This window comes from Electrophorus electricus, chromosome 2 (genome assembly GCF_041902795.1).
Source record: "Electrophorus electricus isolate QZ-2024a chromosome 2, ASM4190279v1, whole genome shotgun sequence".
In the NCBI taxonomy this organism is placed as follows: Eukaryota; Metazoa; Chordata; class Actinopteri; order Gymnotiformes; family Gymnotidae; genus Electrophorus; species Electrophorus electricus.
Genome location: NC_137498.1, coordinates 16,485,507 through 16,498,445, shown reverse-complemented (window position 1 = coordinate 16,498,445; position 12,939 = coordinate 16,485,507).

Sequence of the window (12,939 nt, the reverse complement as noted above, 5' to 3'; positions counted from 1 at the left end):
TACCATCAACAAAAAAAAAATCGGTAAAGGGCAAAGTAAGGAATATGAATTTAGCAAAGACAGGTTTTCTAGTAGCCTGTTCTTCCAAATGAGTAAAGACTATGGGGAACATGTAAATAAACATGTCCCATTCTGGATTAAATACTATGGGTTTAATGCATCGGGGACTTTGAGTATATTACTTAAATTGGTTGAAAGAGTAAAGGTTAAACCAAGGGAAGCTGATAAGAAAGTGAGGAAATATTTTGGTAAGAACAGTGAAGATATGCTGGAAAAGGCAAAAATGTGGTTAGAGGAGGCTGCAAAAAGACAGAAGCAGCAGGTAGGGCATAGAAAAGGTAATAATGAAGTGTCTAAGTGTGTTTCCTTAGCTGATCCTGACCTCGATGCCGCCCTGCCGAGAGCCCCCCAGCTGATTCAACAGCCACAAGCGCTAACAAACCCACTTCCATATCCTGAGCCAGGGACTTCATCGCTAACATCAAAGCTGTCTCCATATGACGAACCAAGACGACAACTGGAGGCAATAACCTCACCAGTGGCTCATCGCACTCGAAGTCACACCACTATAAAGCCATCTGCAGAGCCTGAGGCAGGCTGTGCCCCACAGTTCCCGATGGTGGAGGTGTCTGGACCAGATGGAGTAATTATCGTCCACCGCCACTGGACTGCAGATGACATCATGAAAGCGGCCGACGGCCTGAGCAAACCAGGCGATATCGGTGGACAATGCTTCCGACAAGAACTTATGGTATTTGTGCAGTCCTGCAGACCAACTCAGGCTGAATTGAGACGATTGCTTATGATTCGACTCGGACCGCAGTATAACCACATTGACAGAGACTGGGTGGATGGAGATGTTCGTCTCCATCTGCCTGAGTGGAATGCATCGCCCCAAGGCCAGCTTGACTCAAATGGCCCATACAGAGAGATGATAAGAGGACTCATCGAAAGGGTGGAAGCAGCATACCCGACAACTATTAACACCGACGTGATAGCAGCATGCAAACAAAGGGATGACGAGCCCGTGGCTGATTTCCTTGTCCGTTTGACATGCGTCTATACTGATCATTGTGGAATTGATGCACCAGCACAACGTGCAGCGGGCCCCGGAGAAGTGGGGGTGTGGGAAGCTCATCTGAGAAACAGCTTCCTTATGAATGAGAGGACATTAGCGACCTCATCAGAAAAAACTGCATCGGCTATAGTCGAGCCCCTTTGTCAACTATTGAAGAACACGCCAAGCATCATGAAACTATTCTGGGCAAGAAGGATGCTAGACGGGAGTGCCAGGGCGCCGACACCACCCACCAGGCGATGCTGACCATGCTCCAAATAGTAGGAGACAGAGGAAGAGGTCGCGGACGTGGCAAAGGACGTGGACGCGGATGAGGGAGAGGAAGAGGTTGAGGAAAAGAGTCTGGAGGAAGGGAATGCTACAATTGTGGAAAATTCGGACACTTTGCAAGAGACTGTCCTGAAGAAGAAGGGGAAGATAGAGACAGCATGGCTGTGGAAGTCAAAAAAGATTGACGGACGGCCGAGAGGCAGGACAGCGACGGGCCACTGAAGGAAGACGACAAAAGGGAAGTAACAAATTTAAATGACCAATTATTACAGCAGATTAGTAAAGGGTCAAGAGGCCTCCCTGAAGAAACTGTGAATGTAGAAAGGAAAAATGTTAAGTTTTTGGTTGACAGTGGTGCCACCCATTCGGTGTTGAGAGAAGGTTTAATAGAATGTAGAATGAGACCAGGGTATGGGATAACAGTAATTGGAGTGGGAGGCCATCCCATTGATGAAAGGATGTCCAAGCCTCTCCAATGTAGTTTAGGAAATAGCCAATTCAAACATAGATTTTTGTGTCCAATTAATTTGTTAGCTAGAGACCTGATGTGTAAACTTGGATGCACAATTAGCAGCAACCCAGAGGGGTTATTTGTCACGTGGGAAACACGCACACAGGGAGTCCAGTTAGAAGTGGGAGTCCCTTTGTATGTTTATGAATTGCTGAGCACTGTTGGGGAAGTACTAACACATTTTATGACTGAAGTTACTAACACACTACCTGGTGAGCTGACGGTTAAACAAAGTGACTCTATTCACTGTACAATGGAAGTCCATGAGGGACCAGACGTTGATTTTGAGCAGAAATTTGACATAGGGAGCAGCGACAGTTTGATTATCACAGCTATAGCATGGGACTGCGAGTGGGCTGCGGGAGTGGTGCAGCTCTCAGCTAAACAAAAACCTTTATATTCGGTTTCGCATGCAGCGCCTCATGTGTCGCTGGCTAGCACACATGCTGACCCAGACTGGCAGAGAGCAGGATTATGGACTAAACGTGTGTTGAGCGCAACTGACTGGGTAAAAGAACCCCAGTGTGAAATTATGTACAGCCCGAGCATAAAAGCGTGGAAAATGCCAGCCCCATATAGGTTAAATTGCAAAAGGGGGGTCGAGCTTGTGAGTCCAAATATGACGATTATGGTAGCCTCTGTTACACTCTCAGAGGAAGAGGAAGAGGAACTGAAAACAGTTCCTGCAGGGTTATGGGCACAGCGAAAAAATGATGTGGGTTTAATAAAAGGATGCGAGCCTGTCCACATCACCCCAAAATCTGATTATAGACCACACCAACACCAATACCCTTTGAAACCAGAGGCAGCAGAGGGTATTAGGCCAGTGTTCAAATAATTAATGCAAGCAGGAGTAATCGTGCCATGCCCAGATTCACCGATATGTACTCCAATCTTCCCAGTTAAGAAACCAGGGAGAGATGAATGGAGATTTGTGCAGGATTTGCAGGTTGTCAACGCGGCAGTACACCCTAGAGCCCCAGAAGTTCCAAATCCGCACACCATTCTCTCTCAGATCCCACCAGACAGCAAGTGGTTCAGTGTAGTTGACTTGGCCAGTGCTTTTTTCAGTGTACCTGTGCACAAGGATAGCCAATTTTGGTTTGCTTTCACTTTTGAAGGAAAGCCATACACATTCACGAGGTTGTGTCAGGGGTATTGTGAATCACCAACTATTTACAATGCCGCCTTACACCGAAGCCTAGAGGCTTTAGCGCTCCCTGAAGGAACAGCTCTGCTGCAATATGTTGATGATCTTTCAATTTGTGGAAAAACACGAGAAGCGTGTAAACAAGCCACGGTGGCACTGCTACATCATTTAGCAGGGGAAGGCCACAAGGCATCCAAATCTAAATTACAGTTTTGCAAGCTGCAAGTGCATTTTTTAGGACATGACATTACCGAACAAACGCGCATGCTGACTAAAGACCGGGTGAATGCTATTTTGACTATACCGAAGCCTACGACGAAAAAACAGCTGCTGTCCTTCTTGGGCATGTGCTCCTATTGTAGAACGTTCATACCATCTTATGCAGAGCATGAGGGGCCACTCAGGAATATAATACCGACCAAGGGGTCGAATTCCTCCCAGTTAGAGTGGACGCCAGAGGCTGAAGCGGCCTTTACAGCATTGAAGCAATTACTACAGGTCATGCCCACCTTAGGCATCCCAGACCTCAGTAAATCATTCGAACAGACAGTGGATGTGAAAGGACAATACATGACAAGCGTTTTAACACAAAAACACAGGGACAAACAGAGGCCAGTAGCCTACTTCTCAGGAAAGCTGGATGCAGTCGCAGCAGGCCTGCCATTGTGCATAAGAGCAGTAGCCACAGCAAAAAAGGCCCTAGTAGCATCCAGAGATATAGTAGGATATGCTAATCTGACCCTACATGTTCCCCATGCAGTATCGTGAATATTGCAGGATCAAAAGGTGGCACATTTATCCACTCAGCGATGGCTCAGGTACCACACTGCTTTATTGGATATGCCAAATGTTACTGTGAAACGATGCACAACCTTGAACCCCTCCACTCCATTGCCTACAGAGGAGGAGGGGGAACCCCATGACTGCCAACAAGTGTTAGAAATTGCAACATCTCCTAGAATAGATTTAATGGAGGAACCGATACTTAATGCGGACCTGGAATTGTTTGTGGATGGTTCAGCCAAACGTGACTCTCAAGGCACTAATCGAGCAGCATATTCTGTCGTGTCACACACAGAAGTGGTGAAAGCAGAACCACTCCCATCTAACTACTCAGCGCAGGCTGCTGAGCTTGCCGCACTCATACAGGCTTGTAAGATAGCACGGGATAAGACTGTGAATGTTTGGACTGATTCCCGATATGCTTGGGGAGTGGCACATGACTTTGGGGCCATTTGGAAACATTGCAACTTTCTCACCAGCTCAGGAGCAAAGCTAAAAAATCACCGCCTGGTAGCAGAACTGTTGGAAGCAATCCAACTGCCAAAGGAAGTAGCAATTATAAAGTGTGCCGCACACACAAAGGCAGATGATGCTGTGTCAAAAGGAAATGCTTATGCAGATAAAGTAGCTCAACTCACAGCGTTACAGCTGCTCAATCCACAAATGGCATAAGCAGATACTGAAACCAGAATAACTACCAAAGATATCCAAAAACAAGCCACTCCACAGGACTATGCAAAATGGAAAAAAGGGGGGTGTAAACAAATAGGCAGGATATGGGTACACCCAGATATGAACAAACCATGTCTCCCCACAGCTTAAATGAAAGGACTAATTGAGATTGCTCATGGAAGGAGTCACATGAGCAAAGGGGGGATAGTGGAGAGTATAATGAGACATTGGTATGCACCAGGAATAAACAGACATACCCAAAATTTTTGTTCCCGATGCCTGGTATGTGCACAAAATACACCGCATGGAGACAATCATACCAAACATGCACCCTCTGGACACCCGCCGCCTAGTGAACCATTTCAACATTGGCAAATAGATTTTGTAGAACTAACACCAGCAGAAGGGAAGAGATACATGCTTGTGTGTGTGTGTGTGCATGTTTAGTAAGTGGGTGGAGGCCTTCCCAACAGGAAAACAAGATAGTGATGCAGTAGCAAAAGCGCTACTGAGAGAAATTATTCCCCGGTGGGGGTTGCCGCAATGAGTGTCCAGTGACAACGGAACACCCTTCGTACACGAAGGGTTAAAAGCTCTGACTAAATACCTAGGAGTGGATATGAGAAAACACTGCAGCTATCACCCTGCTAGCGCAGGGGCAGTAGAACGGGCAAACGGTACCATTAAAGAGGGTCTAGCTAAATTAATACAGGAAACAGGCATGAATTGGGTAAAATGCCTTCCCCTCGTCCTGTGGCAATGTCAAACCAGGCCGCAGGCACGAACAGGCTTATCAGCTTTTGAGATAGTGTTTGGACGGCCTCCCAACACGGGGATAGGTCCGCCCGACTGGGATACTAACCTGATCAATGAATCGCTTTTGCAGTATTGTGTGTCTCTGCACAAATCTCTCTCCCATGTGTCTAAGCAGGTGAAGGCAGTCCTTCCCGAGGTGACGGACAATCCCCTCCACACGCATCAGCCAGGCGATTGGGTGCTGATAAAAGACTTCAGGAGGAAGCGGTGGAGCCAACCCAGGTGGAGAGGACCATTGCAAGTACTGCTGACGACACAAAACCGCATGGCCTTGGACATGCTCCTCACTAAGGAAAGGGGAGTGTGCTCAATGATAGGCGACCATTGTTGCACGTACTTACCACCCAATGATGCACCTGGAGGTAATGTCTCCATGGCCTTGGACCACATGAGTAAGATTGCTGACCAACTTCGTGCTGAAGAAGCCGGAGTGAGACCTTGGGACTGGAAACAGGGATCTCTATTCTCAATGTGGAAAAGTATTGCAATTATGATTCTCCCATCCATTTTACTACTTGCCTTGATTATATGTTGTGGACCCTTGTTATGCCAGTGTATACTTAGTACTATTTGCATGAATATGGATACCAGATACCAACTTATTCAGGTCACTAAAGAGGACCTGGATGAGGATAACACCCTGTACCTGCACACTGTATTCTCTGATAATTAACAAATGATTGTATAAGAATCAAAGGGGGGAAATGTGATGGAAAATGATACGAAACGATGTATTATGTTATTTATATAAAATCACACTGATCCTTTTGTTCTTAAATTAATAATGCTGTTTGCACATTTGTATCCGCCTGTTGCTGATAAAGTTGAACATGTATCAGGAACATCAAGGTCAACTTGACATACAACCCACACTGTTTGGAGTCAGTTTGGGTTGGTTTGTGGGAAAAGCCAAGCCGAGAGCTGATTGGCTTATAGCCACAGCAACAAAGGGAAGAAGAGCTGCTTAAGAAAAGATGATTGGTTAAAGACAGCACAGGAGTAGTATAACTAGCCACGCTTTTGTATACTCGGGGCTCCCTATCTGAGGCGAGCCAAACATTTATTTTATTCTTTTTCTTATTAAATTACTCTCTTAATCACGTCTGACTTGCTGTTTGTTCAAAATTCCACAACAGTCCATCATCTAGCAATGGAGGTAACATGCATTGGTTTAACGAGTGTGGGGTAGGATGCAAGTGTGAGTTATCTTTGATGTGGTTTTTAATGAAAATGAAAGCACACGTGAACATACGGTGTGAACGTTGCATACACAGAGTAATACATGCGATTAATGCAAAATAATTGACATTAGTGGTTGGAAAGGTTCAGGCTTTATATGGGAAATAATGAGGGTGAGACTAGACCCTATGGGCAGCTAAGTGAAAGGGGAGACACAGGACCCCTGTGTGATGGTGGTGAAGGGGTGTTACAGTAGCCCCCACCCCAACGTGCAGCTCCTGACATGCGTACCAGCTGACGAGGGTCCCACATGACCCTTTTGGTTCCCCCAGTTAATGTGCAGTCTGTGAAAAACACCCGATGGAAACAGTTCAAAATTCCCAGGATGAGGGCCTCTGCCATCCTTTTTGAGTATCAAACAGGCCTTGACCTCCATAGTAACCCACAGTAACATGCACACTCTTTAGAAATATAGTCTACTGAATGTTCTACACTTACAGTGGAGAGGAAATGTATTCAAATGAAATTTTGACAAACTTCTAACCCCAACAGACACACCAAATATTTTTACTACCCTGTTTGGTCAGTTCATTTCACTATCAGTTCAAAGGGATCTTTTCTTCTTATTAAGGAAAATAGCAGGTGGAATTAAAGCAGCTAAAGAATTGGCTACCTGAGACTTTTAAAAAGTGTTGAACAGATGTTAAGGAGCATTTTAATTTCAGAGCATTCTTATTACCGTCAAAGCAGTTTGCTAAGCATCTGGATGGTCAACCCTCAGTGAGGAGTCCGGTTTCATCTTTGTGAACCTCAGGTTCCTGGAGAGAAGTCCTGAGCTGCACACAGGACACTGGAACCATTTGTCAGAGGATATTTGAAGAGTACCGACAATGGTGTGCAGCTTAGCATTGAAAAGTCATGGAAATACCTACCTGTTCATTGAACAGTTGTCGCATCCTCCAGTGTTGTTAATTGAGGTGATGTTGGTTAAGTAACGGGTGGCTTGCAACGGCAGTTCACGGCTACCAGAGAGAAGCCACAAGCCGGGAGCTAATTAAGGTTGGTTAGCCTGATCTTCTTCAGGTGGCATCACCCTACATATCAGCTTCACAAAAGCCCCTCTTAAAAAAGTCTTGTTGTGACACACGTGTGTTACGTCTGTCAGGGTGCCTCACCCCTGATCAACCTGACAGTCACAGGTTACATGTTGAAATTCTGATTGGTGGGTTGTGTGAGTTGTGGATGCAGACAAAACCACACCGGGGCACTTGGTGTATTGCATTGCTCCTCCATGTTTTCCTCAGTGTCGGTTAGGAGTTGGTTTATGGGGCAGAGTTGGTGGCTCTTAATGAGGGCACAACCTGATCAGAGTGTGCCAAACAGCTAGCAGGAGGTTGGCTCAAATGGTCTTCCCATCAAAACTTTGAAAGGGGACACTTTTGTGGTTGCACTAGGAATCATATGCATTTCACAAAGAACTGCAGCTAGCAGATTTTTGATCATGTAGTCTGTGATTTCCACTATGCCTGATGACTGATGGTAATTGCGGATGTGAAACTTTGATGCTCAGATATTTACAGAGCTGATGAGTCATGCAAAACATCAAAGCACTGAAACAGGCAATGAGAGTCAACGTTCAGGATGGTAGATAAAAACAGATGTATTTATTGACACCAGTATGGTTTACAACAAAGGAGTTGCCTACACCACCACCAAAATAGAGTGTCACCCTCCAAGGATGCCATTTTTTATTTTCTTATGCCTCAGTGAAATGTCGTCTCTCCAGTCTGAGCTCTCCATTACCTTTTCACACTTATCTGCACCATCTTTGCATTGGCAAAAGCACCATTGTGTGTTAATATCTGCTTTGGTCATTATTTACATTCCAGCATTCAGCCCATATGTGTCATATCGCCCGATTCCTCATCACACTATAACACTCAGCAGGCTGTTCGTCACCCAACCCAGGACTCCACCAATCATGAACTTCACGTCAGATCGTCATCACCGGGAATATTGAACTCCCCTGTGTGCTTGATTATTTAAGCCTGTCTTGAACATTAGGACACTGCGAAGTATTGCGTCTAGAGTCCTATGCATACCGAACGCTCTTGTGGATTGTTTTTCTGTGTACTGAACATTGACTTAATGTTTCCCGTTTCTGATTTTTGCCTGCCCCTTTTGGAGTCTGATGCCTGGATTATTTGATGGTCTTTATGGTTTTTTGACACAGGCTGTTTTCCCTACTTTTGAGTTAGTAATTTTTTTGTGACTGTTTCCATTACCTGTTACTTGTTTATCCGTGAGCGTCTGATTTTGCCTGCTCCGCATAAAACAGAATACTTCCCCTCCATGCAGACCGCAGCATCAGATGCTTTGAAGGAAGCTTTGACCAACCAGGGTCAACTAATCCACCAACAGCACCAGTTGCTTGAGGGTTTCACATGGGCAATGGATACTATAGGCAAGCAACAAGCAGACCAACAAACTCAAATGTTGGAACTAGGACAAAGTCTCAGAGAACTTAAATCCCAGCTACAAATGATGACTACTCCTTCTCAGTTCAGTCCTACGCCTGCACCTACTACCGCCATGAGCAGTATCCAACCAACCCTCCCTGTGAGTAAACCCAAAAATTATGGCTCCCCAGACAAGTGGTTTCGTGTTGCATTATTCATTGTATTTCAATATCCTTCCAACCTGTTCCAATCAAGATAAAATTATCTTCATTACCTCTCATCTAACTGACAAAGCTCTTACCTGGCCGACTACCATCTGGGCTAACGTATAACTGGCATCTTATGATGATTTTATTGAGCAATTCAAGGCTGTGTTCGATCACCCACATGAGGAAAGAGCCTGTGGGGAGATACTTACCAAATTACACCAAGGCAATCATTCTGTGGCTAACTACGGATGAGAATTCCGTAGAGTCGCTGCTGGCAATGGATGGAATGAGGCGGCGTTGATCGTCACTTTCCGTAACGGTCTCAGTGTAGAGGTTTTACATGAACTGGCTTGCTGAGATGAAAAGTTAGATTTAAGTCGGCTTATACCTCTTTCTATACATCTGGATCATTTCATCCAAGAACAAAAACCATGTAGAACTAGTAGTTCTCGCCATACCTATCCCTCTCCCAGTTATAGACCAGAGCTCAGACGAGAGCAGACAGAGGAACCAATGCAATGTGATTCCAAGACGGTCTCTGTTTTTACTGCGGCTACTTAGAACATGTTATCAGGGATTGTAGTCTTCGACCTAATCGAGCATCACTGAGCCATAGACGCATCAGGCAACCCACGTCAGAAAACAAGATAGAGATCTTGCCACCAAGAAAGATGATTGTTAAGTCATTTTTTAAAACTGTTTATGTTGGGCCTCCTGCACCATCTTCTGTGTTTGCAGCCTTAGTTGATTCAGGAGCTGAGGGAAACTTCATACACACACATGTTGTACGGGAATTGGGACATCCCCTCCGGCCACCAGAGGGAGGCCCTGAGTCAGACACGCTACTAATCAGGCTTGATGCCCAACAGCTGGGGAGAGATCTATATAAGCCCAGTAATTCAGTGCTGGGTGTTTGCTAACGTTTTGACCCAAGCTCCTAGCCTGTAACTATGGGTATCGATGTCTGTGAGCCCTTGTGCTACACCGCTCTTCTACTGTGGGTGTCTGTGTTTTTACACGTCCCCTCCCTTCTGCAGTGTTCCCCTCTCGAGTCTGTCTCTCTCCCGAGGCTCCCCTTAGCCACTAAATTACCGCTCTGTTTTCTGATTTTGTTTGGGAAGTTTCAGAGTTTGGTTTTCCCCAGTGCATCAGGGCTGCCATTCTATCCATGACATCCTTTGTTTTCCCTTTTTCCACACTCAGCTCCCAACTTGCAACTGATTTTGGGGTACCCCTGGCTTCAGCGACATATTCCTCATGTAGACTGGCTGAGCTAGTCAGTGCTGTCTTGGGGTTTGACATGTTTTGTTATCTTCCATTGCTTTGAAGTGCAATATAAGGGGAGGATAGTTTATGTCTGCTGTAGTCTAGCGGGAGCTTGTTTGCCTCGCAACAAAGCGGTTTGCTTCCCCACCATTGGGTTTTTACTTTTCTTGTTTTCTGTTCTAAGATCTAATTGTTTTGCACATGGGCCCACCTTCATTAAAGTGTGGTAGCTCACCCAGCCGAGTGTTGGGGTCGTTAGCTATCTGTCCTGGATTTGAGCCCCATTACAGATTATCTCATTTCTTGTCATAGAAGATGCCTCATTTCCAGTCATTTTAGGTCTACCTTGGCTAGAACAACATGACCCAATTATATCACAGTCACGTAAGGAAATCACTCAGTGGTCATCTCAATGCCTAAGAAATGGTTTGATATTACCAGTTGTCCAGTTATATTCCACCACTGTTGAGAGCCCTGCTGATACACAAGCCTTTTCCCTCACTCCGGAATACCAGGATCTCTCTTTGGTCTTTAGTAAGAAAAAAGCAACCCTGTTACCTCCCCATCTTCCCTACGACTGTGCTATTGAGCTCCTGGAGGTAGCCGTGTTTCCCAAGGCTCGTATTTATCCTCTCTCCCAAGAAGAAGAGAGGATCAAGGAGGAATATATAGATGAAGCATTAAGTCAAGGCTTTATTCAGAAATCCACTTCCCCCATGGTATCAGGATTTTTCTTTGTAAAAAAGAAGGACGGAGGTCTTCGTCCCTGTATTGACTACCGAAATCACATTTCCAAGAAATATTCATACCCGTTACCTCTCATTCCTGTCACTCTGAAACTACTACAAGAAGACAAGATCTTCACCAAATTAGACCTCCGTAATGCATTTAATTTGATAAGGATCAAGAAAGGTGATGAATGGAAAACCACCTTTTATTGTACTTTCACAAGGACAAGATAAGTCCAAGTTACACCCAGTAGCTTATTGTTCCCATAAGTTATCACCAGTGGAACATAATTACTGAATAGGAGAACGTGAACTGTTGTCCATTAAACTGGCCTTAGAAGAGTGAAGGTGTTGGTTAGATGGGCGACTCATCCCTTTCTTGTTATCACCGACCACAGGAATCTGGAATACATGCCTACAGCTAAACAACTCGAGATTTGATTTTAAGATCGTGTACCATCCCGGGACCCGGAATACTAAAGCTGATACCTTATCCTGTGTTTTCTTGGAGGAGACAGGAGATGGAAACCATCCTTCCTAGCTGGATACACCTGTCATCTATACAATGGGAAATAGATGATGAAACAGAACAGGCCATGCAAGACACAGTCATTCCAAAGGTGTGTCCGTCAGGGAAACAGTATGTTCCTACCTCGTGCCGTGACCGCCTGTTGACGTGGGCTCATTCCTCGCTGGTTTCAGGGCATGCTGAGAAGACATGTACTCGACAGCTTCTGGCTAACTGGTACTGGTGGGAGACCATGACGGGCGATGTTCATAAATATGTTTCTTCGTGTTCAGTTTGCAGTCAGAGTATAACACCTAAGACCCTACCCACAGGAAAGCTCATGCCACTTCCCATACCAGACAGACCTTGGTCTCACATCGCTTTAGATTTCCTTACAGACCTCCCATGTTCTGAAGGTAACACTACGGTCCTCACTGTAGTTGAAAAAGTATGGAAGGAGACACACCTGTGTATTGAACAGAACCATAGATATAAGGAGGTGGTGGACAGACATGGGAGGGAGACCCTGCTGTACCAACCTGGTGACAGAGTGTGGCTCTCTACGCATGACTTCCGCAAGCCAGGGTCATGTCGCAAGCTGGGTCCCAAATTTATAGGTCTGAATTAAATTACAAAGCACATGAATGAAGTCACATATCAACTCAACTTACCTGCTCACTTTTGTGTTTCAAGGTCATTTCATTTGGTCCTTCTGAAGCCTGTGATTCCAGGGCCCTTGGATGAGGTCTCTCCCGAGGCCACTCCTCCATAGCTCTGACTGTGCCCCGATCTATGAAGTGCACCATATTCTGGACTCTAGGAGGCAGGGTGGTTCGATGCAGTACTTGGTCGACTTGGTCCGTCTCTGCTATCCGTCTGTCACCATCTCTCTGCTAAGGAAGAAAAAAACGTGAGACTGAGAACTTCTCATAGCTCTGATTGTATAATGTGTGCATGTAGTTATTGATGTGTATACATGTATTTGTGTGTGTGTGTGTGTGTATTGGTGTATGTAAATAACTCTTTTCATACAGTAGGATGAGTCCCAGCAGCAGAAGGAGAACAGGATTGAGGATAAAGTAGTACTGCCTGTGAGAGGCATTTTGGGAAATATTGCCACTTGTATTGTATTGCATTCAGTGTGTTATGCAGTGGTAGTTTAGTGGTTAAAGTATTTGACTAGTAATCAGAAGGTTGCCCATTCAAACCTCACTGCTACCAAGTTGCCACTGTTGGGCCTCTGAGCAAGACCCTTAATTCTCAATGGATCTAATTGTATTTGGTCATAATTGTAAGTTGCTTCGGAAAAC